Consider the following 16,424-nt stretch of genomic DNA (forward strand, 5'->3'; position numbering starts at 1 on the left):
CTGAGTATTGCATCAGAATAAGACTGGCACAAAGATAGCAGTGATTTGAGTCTGCTGCATCATTTGTTGCAATATTTTTATGTGCAAGAGCTTTGGATGCCTATTGCCAATCCTGCACAGTATTTATATTCAGTCTGGTGTTTTTTTCATCATAGAAGTACAATAGCATGTACGTTATTCCTGCTATAAAGTCCAGTTTAAACTCAAACCGTGGACAGTTACATTTGAGCTGAAATCAACCTGTGCATCCAGGGGTTTTTAACTAGTCAAAATATTTCTATTTTTATTGTCATTGTGTCTTCTTTTTACAAATTCCTAAGTACATGCAGTATAAATATAACCAACTCCCTGTAGAGGTTTTGAGTACAACAGACATTTATGACAAGTAAATTGCAGAGAAAACATTTACAATGCATATAATTTTCATGTTAAATCAGACCTTTAAAGTAGAAAGTTGGTCTCTTTATTTATTTATTTTTAAAGAGTTTCAGAAATTCTACAACAAAAGGATGAGACAAGAGTGTTTCCCTTAGGAGAAATAAAGTGATAAGGTAATTGCACGGCTGCTGTGAACCATTTGGCAAAAGCTGCTTGCCATCTTTGAGATTATCCCTATGGTAAGCTTTACTTTTTCTCATAAACCTTTAAGTAGCCATTAGAGGAATAAAAAAGAACAAGCTTGGAGAAATATCAGTATTTTGCCATGCAGCCAAAGGAAAATTGATATATTACTGATTTATTCTCAGAAACTAATGGAAAGGAAGAATAAGAAATTAACCAAAAAAAAGGAAAATTATTCAACTGTGCTCTCTGTGATTGTAATTCTTAGCCTGGGCATCAAATAAGGATGCCAGAATCTTTTAGAGAATTGTTCTATTGCATAGTTTAATAATGAGGTGTTCTCCCATCTTTCTAGCTGGTAAGTTCAAAGAAATTAAAAATTCAAGTGTAGGAATAGCAGAGTCACTTAACTGCACTGGTACTTCTCAAATATTTCCCCAAGTTTTCATCTGATGCAAGACCAGACGGTTGAAAATCTGGATGACCACAGGCAGCAGCAAGCAGAATGAAATACAGAGTAAATTATTCAAGAATGGGATTTGCTTTTTGTGAACCAGGAAATTAAAAATAAACAGATAGCTATAGGTACCGGATAGTATGGATTTCACATTCTCCAGCAGTGTATAACATGTATTCTTAGCTCCAGGAACTTATGACACCATGCTATATACTATAGCTGGTCGCTCTTCCAGGCAAAAGCAGAAGAGCACAATCTATTAGACAGATATACCAGAAAAGCTGTCAGCACCTACCCAGCATTTTAGCCACATTGCTGCAATAAGATAATTGCAAATATTAAGATCTGTAGCAAATACAGATACAAACCTTGAAGATATCTACTCTACAGAGCTCAAATATTTTGCTGACACACCTGAAGCCTGGAGGAAAACATCATCTGTATTTATGAACAACTGTTTTTGACTACGAGATGGAAATCCCATTATGTCTTCAGCTTGGACTTGTAACATCAATGACATTTGTAAATACATCACTCAACATGTTGTGCTGAAAATTTTTCTGAGAAAATAAGATCTCTGAAATATTAATCAACACACAGTCACCTCAGATAACAAAGAAGCATAAAAAACTCATAATTGAATTTAGCTTCCTACCTCAAATAGCAGCTTTGATGTCATGACGATTGAATGCTCACTCTGATGTTCACTGTGGTTTGTGAGACTGGCTTTTCAAGGCCTTTGAGATGCAAGCAGTTTCAAGAAAGTTTACTCAATGTTGGGTGCTCCTGGAGGCTCACCTATGAAAACACCAAACAGTTTCATCTTCACATTCAACAGCTTGATCATAAAGCGCGATTCATAAATTACATTTCTGAGTTACAAATGTGAGGCATGTAGCACTGCAGAATTGCTTGGAATTACTTTGTGTGAATCTGAACCAAAATATTTTAATCTCAGGATTTCATACAGCAGTTATGCAGGCTTTATGGTTTTTATGGTCTCTCCACTAATTTTGTTAACCTAGAAAATTATACTAATCACACTTTAGGTTTCAGTCTAGGCTTGAAGATATACCACTTGAAAAATGAATACATTGTAGAGCAATGTAGATTTACATGACACTTGGTATTAAACAGATTATGGCAATTATGGGCTACTGTGACCTATACTTACATCTCGAAGAGCTCTCAACAGCAGCTTGTGTTAGATAGTGACACTTTGCACTTATTCCTTAAAATAACATGTGGAAAAAAAAACCCACACAGAAAAACCCCACAAAACAACGGAAGAAATAATGAGTGGGATTCACAGTGGAACTGCAGAATGCAAACCTAGCCCACGATTAGACTCACAGCCTCATAAACCAATTCTAATCATCACATTGACAAGAAAATTGTATGCTCTTGGAGGTAATGCTAGCATGAGCAAAGGTTTGCCTCTGTACATCTTGTCTTATGTGAAAAAGAAATTACTGTTGAAGTTTGAAAAGCTATTTTAAAATAAAAATAAAATTCTTCTCCAGAAGAATTCTTCTAATGACTATGTTTGCATGGACAAACAACAGCATTTACACAGCGTACTAATAGGAATGGATTTACTTCTGTCTCACTGGATTGCCATTATACCATGATTTTAATCTTCACGAAGACACCAGAAAATAGTATTTTCAAGAATGACAGCACAGCTAACATTTGCTACCAGTCTAATCCAGAATTAATGTACCAGAATTGTGTACAATAATCAGAAGAAAAGCCTCATTATAATGAAACAGAAGCTAATTAATGAAGTCTGAAACTATATAGTGCTAGATTACTGTCATAGTAGATCCTTATGCATTCAAGGATGTTTAAGAGCAGAAAGTCTTTACCATCAAACTATTCTTTTATGAATCTGCATTGCTTATTAACGTGTTTGCAGTGTCACACTGTAAGCTGCTTTGTCATCCTCGTCTGAGAAACTGATTCAGGTTGAAAATAATAATGCTCAAAAGAAGGAAAAAAGGGAGAACACTTCCCTGCACAGCCGCATGTTTCTCAGGCAGCAGAGAACCTCTTCAAAGCAGCATTTACCCTGTGACCTGCAAAGCTCCATGCCCTGTTCATGGCTTAGCAAACTGAGGAAGGAACCATCCAGGAGGGGATAAGATTTGCTGTCAGACAGTAGCTCTGTGCAGCATCCTCACTCAGGGCAGTAGCCCAGGGAAGTTGTGCTGATCATGACTGTATTTCTGCTTTGCATCCAAGATGCTAACAAAGGCAAATTTAGCTCAAGGAACAGATAAAGTGCTCTTATGACTTAATGGCTTTTTGCAATGCCAGACTGAGGAATATTTCAGTAAATATCCTAAAAGGTCTATTTCTGATAAATGGCCTGGATCTCTGTTCATGTCTAGTACGCTGCTTTTGATCTTTAGTACTTGCTAACTCCAGTAAGAATCTATGCCTATTTCTCTTCTTGTAAACCACCCATATGCAAGTAAAGGAAACAATATAAAAGGAAATGATGGAAAGCAAACATCACAGATACAACTACAGAGTTTTTTGGTGATTTAGCTTCTGCTGAAAATACACACATACTCCTTTCTACTTTACCATCAGCGATTAGAAAACATGCAGGTCTAACAACTTTGAGTCCTCACTTCAAATTTTACAGAATGCTCTTTGATTTTGCTTCATAAAGACACTGACAGGCTGCTTTCATTTGTTTTGAGGAGAATTAGGTACAGTTAAAAATGAAGCTACATTAGTAGCTTGGGCAGACAAATTCATTCTATCTAGGACTGAAAAAAATGATGAGAGTATACAGACAGACCTTGAAAAATCACCAGGAAACAGTTTCATGCATCATCTTTAGAATAATCATCAGTTGTTACTAATTTTTTCTGGAGATTTTAAACTGCAAATGCGGAGGTTTATGTCCATTGACTCAGATCAGTCAAACTTCCTCGAGGATTTTCTACAAGGGCCACACTTTCCCTCACAGTCTGCTGATGTTAGCAAGAAAACATTTCATCTATGACAAAGGCGAAATATCTGCAGAGTGTGTGCCTTGAGAATTTTTGACAGAAATATTGAAAACCAGTAACAACAAACAAAATGAATGCAAGCTTGTTATTTCTGTATATCATACGTCTTAATATTTTTGAAGTACATGGTTTGAATTCAAACCATTTTATTTGCTCTCATCAGTTTAAAATAGATAATGATTTTTATCTTGCTTAAGATAGGATTTGTCTAAGAGCTGTTTGGAAAAGCTCTTAGGTAAAAAGAAAGCAAAATTGCTATATTCCTACTATTTTTCTTCCTTATATGCTTGCAAAGGGCAAAGATCACTGTTGCACATGATTATTGCAAAATGCACTTCGTGTTCAAGAGATTTTAGAGCACGTGAGTAAGAATTAAAACTTGAGTTCTTTGTAAAATGAATTTCAGAGACAGGACTGGCTTATTTTTGTGTTCAGAAATTTAGTTTGGTTTCACAGAACAATTCAGATCTGAATTTATACATCTGTTTTGTTTTCATTTTCCAATCCCACTTTAAAAATTAGGAAATCCATCTTTTTAAATCATATTCCTTTCAGATAATTCTTTTTTTCTTTGCTTTCTTTCCTTTTGTTACAGTACTTATGCTAGAAAATGTCCAGGTAATTAAACCTTTACCAAAAGAAAGTCTTTGCTATCCTGCTTCCAATTAGGGGTAATCCCATGTGTAGCTTTTTATAATGTATCTGCCATTACACACAGGGACATTTATTCAATGAAAAGTTTCTACCGGAGAGTTTTTTGGGGGTAGTCACTTCCTTCTATTAAAACCTGAGCATTTCTGTCCGGTTATTATGCTCTCATTTGCTTGCATGCTGCTTCTTAATCTCTCTGTCTGTGCACTCGAACTCACTTATAATAAACCATTTTAATTAAAGGTCTCTATCTCAGTATTAGGTCAAAAAGAGGGATTCAAGAGGTGATACAGGTTGGCTAAAAATAGATTCATTCCATTATATTACTGTAACGTGTGTGCTGAGAATCTATGCTAAATTCAGCTTTTACATGACATTGTTTAACCTGTCAACTGGAACCCTATTGCAATGCAGTTAGTTTTTTCTTTTCTTTTCTTTTGTAAAGAACAGCTCTTTCTGGTCCTACTTGGTGAATTTAGTTGTGTTCTGTTGCACACCACAGCACTGAAAAATGTTAGTTTCCAGAGGAAATGGTTCTGAGTTCTTTAGAACACTTCTCTCTTGTCTGTTCAACATCACAATACTGTAACTGTACTATTCAGCTCTGCCTCATTTCACATCAGTTTCAGGTGATAGACCCGTTTTAACCATTCTGAGCAAAATTTTGAATGCAAGATATGTGGGAAGTCTCCATTACTTTACATGGTCAGATACACAATAAATTAGCAGAAAAATACCTTTATTATATTTTGGGCTGCAGTGAGTATTAGAATGATTCACTGCCTTAAATAATCAGTAAATATCTGTGACAATTTTCCATAGAGACTTTCTTGATTGTACAATCAGAGACCTTTAATGGCTCCCCAACCAATCAATATAGTGCTTTGCTATCCATGAGCAGGATGCAATTTCTAATAGAAAATAAATTTTACATGTTCACAGTATCTCACTTCTGGACTGCTATAATTCCCAGAGGTGTGCAAATGCTATGGAAATAATAGACATAGGTGGGCTTAAATGACATAAACCAAATTCATGGTAAAGGTGGAGTGCAAGTCTTTTTTGAAGCTTGTTCAAAGGGTCAGCCTTTATATAGAGGACAGTTTTGTTTGCTGGTAATGAGGTAAATTGTTATTTTATCTGTTCCCATTTGAGATAAGTTAGAAATGCTCTCTGGCTTACAGGAAGACTTAACTGACTATCTTATATACTAGATAGCCCCCATTTCTGATATTCCTGTTCCCATACTATATTGCATACAGCCATCTGAATGTTTGCTGCCACTCTTAGCCACAGTTAACAAGTCTAGATATGAAGTGGATCACAAGACACCTGTGAAACGTAAAGACACTGTGAATAGGCAAATCAATTTAGAATAAGCAAAAGTGGGTGTAGTTCTAGATACTTCATCCAGAATTAGTTCTCCATAATTTGCATTTTTTCTTAATTTTTATTTTTTAATGAGATCTGGATCAAAAAGCATGTATATTATGATATTTCATTAGCAGCGCCACTTGCATGGAAAGTGCAGGTCTCTAGGAGAAAGCAAGTATTTTGTAACACTTCAAGTACAACAACGATCTCTCATCCTATGCATGCAAAGCAGTCATCATAATGCAGTTATAAACAATCCAAGAATAATGTGGTTAGATTAGAAAAAAAAATGTTATCAGACAGTGGAGTAGATGGCATCAGAATATCCAGCTGTAATCTCTGCATGAAGATGGCATCACTTTGCAGCCCAGTTCTCAAGGGCAGATGTTTTGATAAGCACATTGCAATTAATCAACGTGATTTTCCAGTGAGCCTAAGCAAAAAGCTTTTCTGGTTTAATTTTTCAGTGCAAAGATTCTGGTCTAAAGATTATTACTGAATTGGTGTTACCTTTTGAGGAACAGATTTACTGTTAATAACCTGTGCAGAACACTGACATGTAGTTGAAAGAAAACATTTTGAATTAATAAATGTTTTCAAACAAACAAACAACAAAGCAACAAATACTGAAAGATCTCAAATAGATCTTCTTTCTTGCCTGGAGAAAGATACAAACAATTTAATGAAAAAACATTTCTTAAAAAGCTTTGCAAAAGAGCGCAAAAAATGATATGAATAATCTGATCAGGTTATTAACAGTATAGGAAAAAAAAAAAACATGTCTGGATTTACTTGGTGTTGTGAAAATTTGAAACCAGGCTGTAGATGAAAAGTAAACAGAGATGAACAAAGTCAGGAAATACAAAAGATGATGATAGACAGATTAAGTGTGATAGCCACAGTCTTTTTGCAGCTTTGGCACAGAAGATGATGTAAAAGGCCCTCCACATGTCAGCAAGAACAATTCTCTTTGTAGATGAAAGTGATAAAATTTAGCTTTGCACAAAACAAGCAAGTCTTCCTATGGAGTCTCACTGATTGACTTTGACCAGTGTTTTAGACAACAAAGACGCTGAAGACTGCAAAACTAAAAACTCTGCTTTTAAACACAAACAATCAAACCCAAACCAACCGAGCAACAAAAAAATCCCCACAAAACTGTTATCCTTTTTTTCTGACACTTCCTTAAAGGGTATAGAAAGTTCCACTAACTTCATTCCTTCTTCAGCCCAACCAGCACAGTAAGAGAAAGTCCAAGCCAGGTAAAAACAAACAAACACACAAGGCAAAACAGAATAAAAACATCTAAGTGAAGAGTCACAACCAGAGCTCACTTCTGCTGACAAACAGACATAGAAAAACATTCACAGGGATTTTTTGCGATCAAATGACAAATCATTAAATCCTGAAAGGCACTAATAACTCTTGATTTTGAGCAATATTTTACTGTTTTATTCTATTTCAGAGGGTGTGGTAATAATGTGGGTGCCAGCTGAAGTCTGGGAATCTGTGCCAAACTTGTGTGCATCTGCTCATGTAAAAAAAAGGATGGAATTTGGTTTGCTTACTACTGATGTTTCTCCATTTGCTATAGAAATAACACTTCAGGAAACTTCTTGTAACTACAGAACTCACATCCACACAACCTTGGAACATCTCCAGACTGACTTCCACTCCTCAAAATTTTCAGTAGTTCCAGATGGATATTTCAGATGCCTAATGTCTGTAGGCCAACAACCATGTCTTTTCAATATATGTAATCAACACCACCAGAGTACTACATCAACATTTCTGGTCCAGACAATGCATCTTAACTGAAAATTATTCTAATCATAGAATGGTTTGGGTTGGAAGGGATGTTTAAGATGATCTAGTTCCAACCCACCTGCTACAGGAAGGGACACCAACCACTAGATAAGGTTGCTCAAAGCCCCTCCCAGCCTTGAATGCCTCCAGACTGGGGGCATCTGAAACCTCTCTGGGCAACCTGACAACCATTCTGAGCAGCCTGAACAACCATCCATAGAAAGATGCAGGGACTAGATTTCCAAGGTTGCTGTGTATTTTAGCTCCAGGTAAAGTCAGCAAAAATTCTGGGTGCTCAATATAATTCTGAGAGGAACAAAAAATTAACCTTCAATTCTGCCACACTGAATGGAAGTGACTGATAGTTCAATCTCTACCCTTACATAAGGGGAGATGGTTCATGATCTGCACCAACCCTGCTGGCTTCACTGTATCATTGACTTTTTTCTGCTAGTGCATAGTTTGTATTGTATACCTGGTCTATAGCATATATTATCAGTAGAGAGATGATAACAATATAAATGTTTTAAAGCTTCAGAAGTTACAACTAAATCTGAACAGGATGTGTTAAAAAAATTCATTTACAATAATCTTTTCATGGTGAAATGATGAGAGCAAAATGGAGATGATGAGACAAGACTGAAAGAAGCAGACGTTGAAAAGATGAACAGTCAATAGTAAAGCATTCTTCCAGAATAAAGCTGCTGATGAATACAGCCCATAGTTGTGCCAATGATGGCTTGGCTCACAGCACTGCACTGTGAGAAAACCAGCTGATCTCTTTCCTTTGTGACATTATTTAAGGCTCCTCTCTGGGTTTTTCTTATTTTGAAGGAATTCTTGGTAAACCACAATCAAAAGTTTAGTTAGGATGAAGTTTCCACGAGAGCTCGAGCCCAGGCATACCAGGAGGCCCCTCTGGCTATCCATCTGCATATTAGCCAACAGTATACTTTTCAAAATCTGACTTTGTGTTACCAGTTGTCAGTACAGGTTGAATTCCTGAGGGAATGGTGCAGTGTCAGGTAGACATGCAGAAAGCCAGATTTTTTTTTCCATGATCTTATTTCTTTACATCTCCTGATCAGAGTAAGGCAGAATTCCACAACAGACAGAATATTGTCCTAATGCTTGAAAACACCGTACTCTACAAAGCCACTGCATCCACCTTCTACATGAGTAATGCCACCACCTCCAGCAGCAAAGGAAAAAGAAGTTTCTGAAACAAAACACAGCAAAAAACCTTTGGCATGGCATCCAGATGTGAGGTCTGCTTTGACACATCAAAGCATACATGGCAGTAGTACCATCGTGATCTTTGCAAGTCTGACTTTGTAATCTCTTCTCATACATTCTGCCTCGAACAAAGCTGTTTCAATACTGAGTTGGTCTCTACTCCATCTGAACTAGACTCAGCCTTCAAATGAATAGTACTGCTGTTTCAGACTGTGTAGCCATTCTCCTGAATGTAACTGAAGATACATTAGCTGGCATCTGCAATGCTTTGTTTCCAATTCACTTAAACATCTCCTGATCTGAATAGCTAACTTTTGTAAAACTGAATGTGCTAAATCACTGCAGTATTTCTAAACCTTCCATTGATTCCATCACATTGCTTTTGATAATGCTATTGGTTACCACATTATCCATCTTGTTCAATAAGGTGGAGTCTGCTTTTAGTTGTTTGGTGGGTCATTTTGTTTCATATATTGCTAGCACTGAGATTTCACGGCCAACCTTATGACAAAGAACTACACTGCACCATATTGCAGAATTACAGGCTAGCAGGACACTTTCTGATGTGCAAATGATCAAATGTTTAGTTTAAAAGGAGCTGGAGGTAGTCACCTGCAGTCACAGATATTTCCATATGTTTATGATATGTGTGTATCACGCACTGCAGAGATTCGGATGTCATTGTTTCTCCACCACTTGGCACTACAAAAATTTTATATTTCCATGAAAGATGATCGAGTAAAACACTTCTGGCATTGACAGAAAATGTAGCTATAGTGAGGCATGCGAAATACAGCTTCCAGCAGAGACCAGCACAGCATGGTTCTCAAAAGCCTGGCCAGAAAGACCCTCTGCAGTAATTCAACAGACCCTCCCACTGCATTTTCCACACAACTGTACAAACATCAACTTCAATAAGGCACAAAAACAATACCAATTTCAAGATACTTCAGCAGCTACTTACTCTTTATGTTGTCGTAGTAGACTCACTGACTCCACTGGGATCATTCAAAGTCTGAACTTTTATGCATTCTGCACAAACACCAAGCATAAAACACAGACTGCATTTTACAAATAGATCAGAGCCTCAAGATAGATGCTGATTGTTGAATAAGTTTTCTCCAGTGCAAGACTACAGGCGATCCTATGGAAATAACAACTTCCTCATTTTCATGATTTGAATAAATGGGAAGAAACACTCACACTGCAGATGGGAAATGGATCAATGATGTAGCTTGGTTTTGCTTCGCTGAATTTAATAAGTAACAATTACAAAATTAAATCCTATCCCCCCCACTTAGTGTCTTATAACCTCAAGGTTCAATTACGTCTCAGCTGATCAGTACCCCTCTCTAGAAAACACCTCCAAGCCATTCATGTCATGAACTTGATGACATGCTGACGATGCTTGATCTCAGCAGAGTGATATTTAAGGTAGCGCTGTGTGTAGCTCACTGACAGAAAGAAGTAGATGAGAATCGATGATAAACATACCTGATGGTAAATGGGCAAGAATCTACTGAATTTAATGTCCTTTTTTAGTGATCTCAAATGGACAGCAACTTACACACACCAATACCCTTGACTGTTCAAAGCAGAAGAGGCATCGTATTTCCAAATCAAGAATCACACACAGCGATGTTGCTCGCAAAATCTCCAGCCCCGTGATTAATAAAATATACTGCGTGGTAAGATAGTTTCCAATTTTCTTGGCCACCAACCAGCACTGTTCAAAAAATAAATATTTAAAGCAATAATGTTCAGTATCATGCTCTACCAGCCCACACTGCAGTTTTCTTTTACTGCTGTCATTAATGTAGAGCTTTATTTTCAGCTTCAGGTAATCTATTTGTGTGCATGCTCACCACCAGCCAGCCACCATTTTTTTCTTTTACTTTTTACTGTTTTCATCTTGAATTACTTGGATGACTGTGTGTCATTAATCAACATTTTCCCTTCACGTATACCAGTTCTTCTTCCTTTAAAACACACTTTTTACATTACATTATGACATATTATTCTGATAAACCATTGCTAGTTCTGAGTAATTCAGCTTTATAGAAATAGTTTTGTCTTCTTTAATATCCCTGAAGTTGTAATTACATTTTAAAGAAGCATAAATGCATATAAAGATGCCCTACTTTTTCAGCATAACATACAGGGAATACATCTTCAATATCTCAACTAAGAAGTCTCAACAGTTGCCTACAAAATTCTCCATGTATCCCACAGAGACAATCCCCTTCCTATCAGAATACAACATATTCAACCCTTAGATAAGACTGTTCTTTTGGAGCAGAAATGCCTTTTTTACGTTTGACTTCTCCCTCTTTCAGGTTTACGTTCCCCCTTGAGGCAAGCTAGCAAATTACATAGGAAAATTTATGTGATAAGTCAGTCATTTCTTATGCAAATATTATGTTCTGCTTCAGGGTGTATCCATAAGCTGCATCAGATATTTACCTCAGTTTTTATAACTATTCCTTCTCCTAGAGCAAAACACTATGTCTTGTAGAAAGGAAATTTATACTAAAGTTTATGATGAAACAATCTGCAGGCATTTTAAAAGGCATTATTCCTGGAATTAGTGAAGAGTTCTCAAGACTTTGCTGCCTAGAATTGTCTACCTCTTTACAAGTCATATTTGGCCACTGTTAATTACTTGGAAGAAAGAAATCAAGGTAATTTGCTCCTCAGGTTACATTAGTTCTACAGAGTGGCAATATATTTGTTTAACCCTTTCTGACTTCATTCACATTTACTTTCCCATCAGCAATTACAATTTTCATGGCGTAAGGCAGTAGGAATAAATCTATTATCTCCTCATATGTCTTACTATGCCTTATATATTTTGTCTCGTTAGTAGCTGACATAGTTCCTTGACCACACGTTAAAATCTGAGAAAAGCATTCAAAATAATTTTTGAATGATTTTTATATTGAATATACTCATTATTAATGCTGAGCTCTTCTGAAATTAACCTGATTTTGAGTTCCTAAAGTTAATGCTATGACTCAGTTTCAGATACACTGGGCTAAATCTTCCCTACATCAGAGCACTAAAAACATCTCAAGGACACGGTTCAGAATGGTGTGAAAGCAAGCCTAACTGTACATACATCCTTCCTGGAAAAGAAACACATCTGAATTAAGAGGGGGACAGACAAGAAAGTTTTTCAGATGTTGGAATTTCATTATGCAGCTGTTCAGGCATAGCCACTACATTGACTAAAAATTCCAGGGATATTTTGACTTCAAGGCAGAAAATCAAGGTACTTGAGCATAGTTTTTTTTCAGTATTTGAGAATACCTACTTTGTGCTAAGGACAAATTAGTTTAGAACTTATCCTGCCTCACATTGCAATTATTTTTTTCATCAGTTAGAGTAGCTGCCAATTTACCACACTCTGTGACCTGTATTAGGTTGGTTTAAAAGCCAATCTAACAGTAATAAGTCTTTCTGAGCAGGAAGAGTCTCAGCATTCACTATTCGGGGAATGGAGAGAGATCAACAGTCCTTATCAGATACAAATGCAAACCATTCTGACTCAATTCTCTGAGAGCTGTGAATGGATTAGTTCCCCCACAACATTTTATCTGAAAACTCTGTAAAACAAATAACGTATCATGTGAATGAAAAAAAAAAAAACAACATTCTTTTTAGTTTCTAGTTTTCATCTATCTTTTCTTTATGGGTATATCATTAAGTATATCATTTTTGACAATAACTGCCCATAAATATATGTATGATAGTAATGAAGCCAATACTGTACATCTGCACATAATGCAAAAGCAAATATATGGGGAGCTGAATGCATAACTGCATTTACAAAAGATAACCATTACCAGCTGCTTCTTACAGAAATCAAGAAATGAGAAATATGTACCAAGAAACAAAGCTTATCCCTCAGAAAGAAGGGTAATGTTCACCACATTATCTAATTCAGCAATTAGATTTGACATTCCAGGAAATGTTATTACATCACAAGTTGGAATTTTTTTCTCTCAAGGTTGAACAGTAAAATACTGTGAACGGCATGCTTACTGAGCAGCCAAACGATGTATTTCTGTATTATCAGCATTAGTAATTATCATTATTATTTTAATAAAATTCAGGAGCCTGCCTTGCAAAAACTAGGCAACACCTATTTACTTGGGAATTGTTATTGAGATGAATATCCCTGGGAACAAAGAACTCAACACTTTGATACAAGTGCAAATCACAGGTCTTCCTTCCTTCTCTCTCTAGGACAAATACATAGATCTCACACTTAAAAATAACAACAGAGAGCAATACCAAAGGAAAATATTTCACTGCAAGTCTAAGGAAATGATATAAAAAGCAAATAACCTGTGACAGATTTGGTTACTTAATGTACTACTTGAAGGTGCTCAGATCCTGAGGTAATAAACACTTTACAAAAATTCATACACAACAAAATAGTCTAATTCTCATACAAAACACTGTGCCTAGAGCATCAAGTGCTCCCTGGAGTGCAATAATATGTTTAATATAATTGTGTGCCCCGGTGGCGCAGCGGTAGAATTGCCGCTTGCAACACTGGAGGCCCGGGGTTCGAATCCCCCCTGTGGCACAAGTGGTAGAAGTGCCGCTCTGCTATACAGAGGGCTCGAATCCTGGGAGTTGGACTCGATGATCTCTAAGGTCCCTTCCAACTCGCACAATACTATGATACTATGATGATAATATAGTGGTGAGGTGAATAACTTAAGAAAAGAAGAAAAAAAAATGCAAAATAACCACCAAGTCAGAATCACTGAAACTTCACATTGTAAATACCCATAGACAAGGATGTGGAAAAGACAATGGATAGCTGAAATTACCAAATATACGTCCAGTCTGAACTAGAATATCCCATGGGAGCTTCAGCTGTTTCTCAAGAGGAATACTTGAATGTTTGATCACACATTTTCCTTTAATCAAGAGCCTCCCTACATTATATAATAAAAGTCAAATAGTAGGCAGACAAGTTGATGTTTATCTTAAAAGACAGATAAATACTCTTTTTTCATAATTTGATTTTCAGTTTTTCCTGATGATAATTCATCAGTGATCAAATACAGCTTAGCATATAGGTTATCCATAGCTTGTCTTCATTGATTGTTATTACTCTGTATGATGCTTCTAATTTGCAGAGATCGGAGTTTTCTGGAAGACCGTACCTTACACACAGTGTTAATGAATTTATTCACATTAATACAAAGACAATTAATGCTTATTTAATATCTGAGTTGTAAGTGATCTAACAATTGGATGTAGTTTCACTAAGACGTGTCTTCTACTACCTAACGATATGAAGATTACATTAGGTTAGTTTTTTTAATAGCTCTTGTAAACATGAAAGCTATGCCTATAGACTCCTACAGCCTCTAGGTTGATAAAAACAGTTCTGAAAATACTATGGACTCCTTGCAACAGAGGATGTCATAGATGAAGAGAAAAGAGTAAGAAGAGTTCACTTTTTCTCCCAAGCCAGCTTTGTCTGCACACAGAAAAAGACAAGGCCAGCCCTGGTCTTAGAGCAATAACTACAGTGACCTAAGCTGTATTGCCATATCATCAATGGTACCATGCTGCTACCTTTTTAAGCATTTTCATTTGTGCTAGTATTGTTCTTGGTTGTCTGCAAGTGAATCAGTTCTTCTGCACAAAAACTTCATACATGAAAACCTCTTTCACTGCAAAGGTATGGTGTTCCTAAGAAGTTCTCAGTTTAGTTCAATGCCCAAATAGAATCTGATGCTTAAGGAAAGTTTTTCATTCCAATCGATGCTTTTACTTGGTGAAAAGCAGCAGTCTGACTCAGGTTACCTATATTATTCTTTAGGCAGTGCCACTGAAGCTTAACAATAAAAAAACCAGCTGCGTAAATTCACACGTGCCAGATTTAAGGACAGACGTTTTTCCTATAAATGTCTTTCTGTTTGAAAATACATGGAAGTTTCAAAAAAGCAATTTTTACTCATGAGACCAAGCTGCACTTCTGTCAGAAAAATTCCCATGCACACCCAAGGAACAGCATCTACAGGTATTAGTTAATTGATCAACCTTTTGAAAAAGCATTAAGGGTAAGTGCTAGAGCTCTTACAAAGTGGACTTACATTTATTATAGCCCCCCATTAAAATTCTCAACTTGCAAGCAGAAAGAAAAAGAATTAAGCTAAAGAAGTTTGAATGTATTTTAGGAGACATCTCACAAGAACACAATTTTGAGTAAAAAGAAACGTGTGGACATGATCTAATAAGTATCTAAAGGAAATATAAAAAAAATCCTTATACAAAAAGAAGTTGAATAGAAAAAGATGATTCTCTTGAGAAAGAATTTCTAATTCATAAGTCTAACACAATAAATCCTCTGTCAAAGAGTTTATCTCACTATCAATTTCAAGACATTTACTATAGTTCAAATATTTATATCCTCTGCACTCTTAAGACTATTTTTATAATCAGACTTGATTGAAGAACATAAAGAGAGGCAAGTGTGAATAAAGGTAATTTCATTTCAGGTAAAGCATAGGTTGTTAACTTCAGGTATCTTCAAGACATAATAAATCCAGTTATATTTGGGTGGGTCTGGTTTAAGTGGTTTTTTAAAAAAAAATAATCTACCATTTACTTGGTGAAAATTAAACTATTAGACAATATTAACTTTTACAGGATTGAAAGTTATAAGGAACTGAAACTAGGGGAAATCAATACAGAGAAAAGATACCATCTTTTGAAATACAGTGTGATACAGAAATTCAGAAATACAATGTGATACAAGCTTTTTACAGCTGCTGGAATTTCAATACCTTATCAATTTTTATGGACTAACATTTTAATTACTGGTCCAATGACATCCCTTTTTAGGCTCATTTTTCACATCATAAGTTTCTTCCTAAACATGACAGATGGATATTAATGAGAATTCTCTGAGTTATCATGTTAATTGATTCATAAAAGAAAATAAATCATGATGCTATATGATACAGGTATTGAACTATATGGGCAGAAACCCTTTATGATTTGACTTTATAGCGGTGAACAAATGGAGCATTGCATTTTACTAGCAAACGTGGGTATTTCATACTCTTCCATTAACAATTCTACACATTCATGTTATTTACAACGGTGTGACAGCATATTCAAGGGAAATCTTTTTTATCTTTCATCTGTTCACTTTTTAATTTCAAAATAAGAAACACAGGCAGCTGCACAAGTCATGACTATTTTTGAAGCTACATCTGTTTTCTGCTCTTCCTTACTTCTGAAACAGGGAGGAACTCCTGGCAATTCTGAGCATGACCCTT

The 16,424-nt window shown here is 36.0% G+C and overlaps 1 long non-coding RNA gene across 1 annotated transcript in view; it reads right to left on the minus strand.

The window, feature by feature from the left end:
- Positions 1–1,685: 1,685 nt before the first annotated feature.
- LOC140255263 (uncharacterized) overlaps positions 1,686–16,424 on the minus strand; it is a 56,569-nt gene continuing 41,830 nt past the window's right edge. Inside the window, exon 3 of the long non-coding RNA XR_011904444.1 lies at positions 1,686–1,816. This is a non-coding gene — a long non-coding RNA (uncharacterized lncRNA). The remainder of the gene's footprint in view (positions 1,817–16,424) is intronic.

The sequence above is a fragment of the Excalfactoria chinensis genome, chromosome 8, assembly GCF_039878825.1.
Source record: "Excalfactoria chinensis isolate bCotChi1 chromosome 8, bCotChi1.hap2, whole genome shotgun sequence".
Taxonomy (NCBI): domain Eukaryota; kingdom Metazoa; phylum Chordata; class Aves; order Galliformes; family Phasianidae; genus Excalfactoria; species Excalfactoria chinensis.